The 6,774-nt window shown below is 38.9% G+C and overlaps 1 protein-coding gene across 1 annotated transcript in view; it reads right to left on the reverse strand.

Annotated features, from left to right (window-relative positions):
- The window catches only part of LOC115364391 (suppressor of cytokine signaling 1-like), a 3,297-nt gene extending 1,726 nt beyond the window's left edge, over nucleotides 1-1,571 (reverse strand). Inside the window, exons 1-2 of the mRNA XM_030058941.1 lie at nucleotides 1,465-1,571; nucleotides 1-112 (exon numbers count right to left, since the gene is read on the reverse strand). The exon at nucleotides 1-112 is cut by the window's left edge and continues 413 nt beyond it. The gene's annotated coding sequence lies outside the window, so the exon portion shown is untranslated. The remainder of the gene's footprint in view (nucleotides 113-1,464) is intronic.
- Nucleotides 1,572-6,774: the final 5,203 nt, after the last annotated feature.

The raw sequence follows: 6,774 nt of genomic DNA on the forward strand, positions 1-6,774 counted from the left end.
TGCCAGTTATCGTAAATTTCCACAGGATGCTTCACAGGTGCCTGCAGGCAGTAGAGTCAGATCTACTCAGTCATCTGATGTGGTAGGGCAGGCGAGGAAGGGGAGTGAGGAGCTGAAATGAAGAGAGGTGGATTTAATCTGATGTTCTATCACAATCCAAATCTATTTTTTTAAGTTATGCATGTCAAACTGTTTGAACGTAGAACTACTGCAGCACATTCAAAACAGCTTATGTGTGTGAGAGAGAGAGAGCGAGAGAGAGATGGAGGGAGGGAGAGGGCAGAGTGTGCAGAATAAGGAATCAGAGGTCATGTAATTAATATCTAACCACATGTCTGTGTATCATCAACCAAAGAGGCACAACGGATATAAAAACCACAGGTTACCGACAATAAAAAGTTTCTTTCACTTTCTATCTGAGTGGAGCAGGAGACGGGCAACTACTAAGTGGATATGATCGACAGCAGCAAACTTAAAAAAAAACAAAAAACTATGACTGCTCAAGTTCTGCTTTTTATATTACAGTTATTCATATAATAATAGAAATGTTGCAAGAAGTAAAAATAAAAATCATAATCTACTTGAACGCTACAACAGACTGCACGTAGTTTTTTTTTTTAAAGATATAAATAACTTCATTTACAAAATTCCTCATTTCTGAGAAAACAAGAGTCGAGTGCACAGTAGTGCTGGCATGATTTAAATTAGTTCCTAGAGCTGAGTTCCTTTTCCTCCGCTCAGAGTTTCTGGAAAAAATAAATAAAATAAAATAAAATAAAATAAAATAAAATAAAAACGGTGATACATCCTTGAAAATGGAAACATTTCAAAACCTCTCTGTGATTTGCTGTAGGCTGCACAGGTGTTTTCCCTCACAGCTCCAACACAAAGATTGTAAAATTTTATGATCTGATATCAAATGCGATTAACGGCAACAGAACTAATGTGGTGTAATCCGAGACTTGGGTGGCGACGACTTTGAACGTCCAGAGAAATCAAAGCTTTTTCTTTTGTTGTGACCCTGTTCAGGCCATACAGATCAGAGTTTGAAGGGTTTGGTAGAATATACTCAATAATTCAGCTAATGCACAAACATTTGAGAAAAGAAGAAGAACATCAGCAACAACAAAAACAACAACAATAACAACAACAACAGCAATAATAATAATAATAATAATAATAACAACAACAACAACAACAATAACAATAATAATAATAATAATAATAATAATAATAATAATAATAATGAAGACGGGTTGTCAGAAAGTATTAATTATAATTTATTTTCCAAATTTTGCCGTGGGTCCATCACGCTTAAAAGTGATGTTAAGACGTGTAAAATAAAATTTAAGTCGTGTAAAATAAAATTCAGAACCAATTTCACTTAACATTTACTCGAGCACAGGTTAAACATTAAATAATACAATTTTGAAAAATTGTGGGTAAAACTTGTTGCGCGCTCACTTGTTATACTTTGTCCTGCTGCTTGCTTGTGTCCATCAGTGCATCTCGCTCCTAAAGGCACTGCAGATTCATGCACGGGATGACATCTCCACAAATAACAACATTATAAATAATCCGTGATAACAGTACAACAGTTAATAAGCGTAAAGTCTACAACTTGCTTGCCACTGAATGAGTGCAGTGCTTCGCAAATCACTAACCGGAATGCGGTCCTACTCTTGATTTCCTCAGGTTGTAATACATTTCGGCTGAATGTGAAGAGAAAAAAAAAGTTTACTTTCGGTTTTAGACTGGGCGGAGCCAGCGTTTACTTGCGAGCTAGAGAGGCTTGTTCAGTGTGCCGCTGCTCCCCCCTCAGCTGCTATATCACACTCGGGTCATCTCATATCCATTCACCCCCCAAGATGAAAATGGCTAATTACTACTTTAGAGACATCAATTATCATGACACACAGGAACGCACACATAACCTCACTCAGCCATTCTGCAGCGATAACAGGCTGACTGACTGCCGGTCTTTCACTTTCACTTTGTCTTCTTGCTTTTCTCTGAAATCATGTGATCTGCGAGCAGCGAGTGTGTGTGTTAGGCATACAAAAATGTGTGTATGTGTGTCACACAGGTGCACGTTATATACCACCACGTATACGTGGACATACAGTGTGCATATGTGGACTATACATTGTTTGTTTGTATGAGTGTGTGTTGTTATTGAAAAATATCTTGCACTGATACATATAGACTTACCTGTTTTTGTGCTCCAATCTTGCACTTCGTATTACTATTACTATTACTATTATTATTAGTAGTAGTAGTAGTAGTAGTAGTAGTAGTAGTAGTAGTAGTGGTGGTGGTGGTAATAGTAGTAGCAGTAGTAGTAGTAGTAGTAGTAGTAGTAATAGCAGTAGTATTACTATTATAGTCTCCAGTAATAATACAAATCTTCCCTATATACAAATACTGCTATATACATTTGTGGTGCAAAGTTAAACTTTTCTGTTTGTTTTCAGCCTATAGTCTATTTGACACCACTGTCAAAGCAAAAACTGCAGACAAAAACAACAATACGAAACATTAAGATAAAACTCACTTCATCAACACATGCATCCAACCATCCAACCGCACTCACACCTACACATGCCCTAAGTGTCAACCACAGAGTGCTCACAATGGGACTGAATGATGTTTTAGATTGAATAGCCTTTATTAACATGTTCAGCTGTCAACAGTCACTGGATTCAACCGTCTAATACTCAGCAATGGTTTGATGTCTTCCTTGTTTTGTTTTTCCTTGCATCGAAATCTGATGCTTGCTGAGAGAATCCTGGCTGGGTCAGGTGTGGGAGGGGGACAGGAGGGGGGCTGGTCAGGGGCTTCAGACAGCCGAGCTGGACGATGTCCGACTCTCCTCTTTGCTGTTGTGCTGTCTGTGTGTGACGTAGGCAGCTGCTGTCAGGACCAGGATCCCGTAAGTAGCCAATACACACTGCAGGAGAGCAGGCAAAGACACACTCTTGACCTGTGAGCTTAAACTGTATAAGATATATGAATTCATATTTAATTGCATCTGTGTGTTTTTGTGTGTGTTTGTGTTATGTACATTGCGTCTGCCTTGCAGAGTGTAGCTGTTGAAGTATTTCCTCCATCCTGTCAGTTCCACAGCGGCTGGTGCCTCAATGCCAAACAGCTGCCTCTGATGAAACATACACACACACACACACACACACACACGCACACGCACACGCACACACACACACACACGGTGAAGGGAAGCATATGAGTCTACAGACAGACAGATATTTAACCTGTTCTTCGGCACGGTTGTGATTGAGTAAAGAGTAAAGACAAGTCTCCATTCAGGCTTCAGTCTCATCTCTACAGGCCACAGTGAAAACGTAAATACACTTATTGATTGCAGTGGTGTGAAAACCGCATTAGGCATTTTTCTGACCACAAGAGGGTGTTAAAAACTAAAACTCCTTTTGTAACACAAACACAGTCAACAGTGCTTCAGGGTTCACTGCAATTTGTACAAAACCGAAAGTTAAGGTTAAAAAAAAAAAAAAAAAAAGCGGGTGGAAACCTGCAATTTGAAAATGTGGTAAAGCTGCAGACTTTTAGCTACAAGTTTTGAATGGTTGTTTTCTGTCACTGAGGTACTAATGGCAGCAACAGAGGCACTGGCACAACTGATCTGAAGTTTTGATAAGTTTATCTGCAGATGGTGTGGTTTCATAGGCACTTTGAATGAAGCTGAAGAGACCAGGGGGAGGGTTAGGGTTAGTTTATCATTTTATTTTGATATATGTTGGTATAATATAATTATTATTAATTCTTAAAAAATAAGAATTTGCAAAAAACAAAACAAACAAACAAACAAACAAACAAACAAAGCAAAAGAAAAGAAATGCAAAGTCCAGGTACATGATTAAATTCCAAGAAAATCATATCAATTGAGGCCAAAGTCAGAGCTATTCTTTCGATTTATTTCCTTTTGCAGACTGATGCAGCTGAATGAATGAATAATCATTCCAGCCATATTCAGCACACCCTTTGAACAATATTAATTAAATTTATTCATAAGCTGGAACTTCAGCGAATCCTCTGTACCTGAAGGCAGCTGTCAGCCTCTGAAAGCTAAAAACTATGTTTCCATTGATTTTTTGAAATGAACATGCTATTAACAATCTCCAACATCAGCGGTTCCGGAAATCAATGGTAGTTGGTTTATTGTTCCTGTAAGCAGCTGCCAGCAGACATAGTATGATACTGAGCACATCATTTTTATTTAAGTGGCATCACTAAAATGTATACATTTGTTAGAGGTATATATACTTTTTTGACTAGGTTTTTAAGCTGAGAAACAGTGAAATATATCACTGTTTACACATATTTAATTTCTGCAGAATGTTTGTTGATAAATATGTGCATCAATATGACTACTTACTAGGGCAGCCAAAATCTGTAATTGTGCTTACCAGCGCAACGTGACTTAAAACTGAAATGCTACTTTAAAAATGCAGCTAGGATTTTATTTATGTATTTATTTTGTTTGTTGTTGTTGTTGTTCTTTTCATCACATTAACATTTGAATGTTCTTATTTCCATTGTAGAAAAGGTTACCATTGAATCGGATAACCTGATTTATTTATTCAAACACGTTTGAATTAAACATGAGTGGAATGCAAAACCTAAGTATTCACGGGAGGAGGGAAATCATTTCCATTATGAACACCAGACTTGCATGAAGTGTGCCAAGGGCAAGGAGAGAAAACAACACGGTGCCGAGGAAGCCGCTCTGCTTAATAGCAATGAATTCTGCAAGGGCCTGGATTGTTGAGGGAAAAGTGCTCCAAAGATAACAGTAGAGATTAAAAAAAAAAAAAAAAAAAAAAAAAAATGGGGTCATTTACAAATTTTAAACCTTACAGAAGATGCTTACTTTAAACTTTCAGCAGTGTTCAGAATGAATTCATCCACTAGTTTACTGGATGACGAAATGTTTATCTTAAACACAGGTTATTTTGTTGGGTGCTTTTTTAAAAATCAGCAGTTCCTTAAGTGCAATGTCTTTCTCCACTGATTCGATGATCAAAGTTCACTAGGAAGATCACTGGACCTGCACAGTTTTGCGGTGAATGAATATCTATTATGAGAATGCACTGGTGCATTTACTAAGAAGCAGCCTCGTTTTGCTGAAGTCCTCTTACCCTCTAAAGCCAATCAGGATGAGCAGTCCAACCATGTCAAGAAAGGTGGTCAAACAACTCTGTGGAATTAAAAGTTTCCCTGTCGGGAGAGAGAGCAAGAGTCCACGTCCAACACCCTGCACTGCATTCCTGTTTTTCACCTCTGCCACAAATTCCTCTCTATGTTACTGTTGAAGAAGCTCTTTTTTTTTTATATTTTTTGGCTTGTTTGTTTGTTTTTATTCTGTGGGACCTGTTAGGCTGTTTTAGCTAAAGCTACAGTATATATATATATATATATATATATATATATACACTTTCTATTTTATTTCTATTTTTATCTATTTTTACTTGCACAGTGCTGGAGTTGTCACCATTGCATTTCACTGCTGCTGTACTTGTACATTCATGTATGTGACAAATAAACAACTTGAACTTGAAATTGAATCATGTCCTCTGCATTGGCCAATTACCCACAAAAATAAGACACACAGTGTCACCAACTACAGGATTAAAGTGTTTTTTATGAATTATGTTGAACCACACATTTGCCAGATCAGAGCTGACCAATTTCTTTACTATACTTTAATGATCATGTAGGGAAACTGGCTTTTTGGGGTCCAGCGAGGCATAGACTACAGCACCAGCACCTGGCAGAGAGTGTTTTGCTCAAGGGCCCCTCAGCAGGGCGGATGCTTGCACACGTCTGCAACTGAAACAGCTTCTCTCCAACCACAAGTTCATTCAGTCAGGACAGACAGGATGATGGTGATGCAACACATGGAAAAAAAAAAACCTAACATCTGTGCAGGTGAGAGGTGAGTACGTGCGATCTGAGCTGATCCAGTCTCACTTACCTTCACCTCCGTTATGAGGTGACCAAAGCTGGTCAGAGGGATCCGCGTCTTCACAGGGGACGTCGGCATGACTGCAGAGGGGATGAATGAATGGGGTGGTTTTTATGTGCCAGACATTCAACGTCATGTCATAAAAACACACCTTCAGTTGAATGATTTCATAGTTATAGCTGAATGATTTCAAAATGCACCGGTACTTACTAGCTACTGTGTTGAATGCAGGACGGGACACTTACACAATGTTTTGGCGTGTTACGTATTACAGTATCACTGACAGACAGCAGATCTTAGCCAATGACGTGCTTCTCTTCAGAGGGCCGGTGGGCGGGCATCGAGGGGTCGTTACACAAACGGCAAGCATCGCGAGACTAACGGCAGGTCTGAGACCAGTGCGTGTCATGCTCCGTATGGACACAGGAGGGCGCAAGACTCAAGTTTATGACAAGGATTTCCACCCGACTGCAGCAAAGGGGGATAAAAGCATGAGCAATTAGACAGACAGTAAGTTTAAATTAATCATAATCACATGCAGAAACAGTTGTTTACCTTGAACAACACAGTTTGAATAAACGTGATACTGGTCTAATAAATAATAATAATAAAAAACATAATTAGGCCCATAACCATGAAAGGATTGAAAAGGCTTCCTTGGTCACCCAGCGCTCAACAGAGAGCAAAGGATCTCTGACCTGCATCACAAAACACAACATTAAGCCCACCAGCCTCTTCACTGATATCCACACCACAGCCTCCAGGAGCACCAC

The sequence above is a fragment of the Myripristis murdjan genome, chromosome 1 (assembly GCF_902150065.1).
Source record: "Myripristis murdjan chromosome 1, fMyrMur1.1, whole genome shotgun sequence".
Taxonomy (NCBI): domain Eukaryota; kingdom Metazoa; phylum Chordata; class Actinopteri; order Holocentriformes; family Holocentridae; genus Myripristis; species Myripristis murdjan.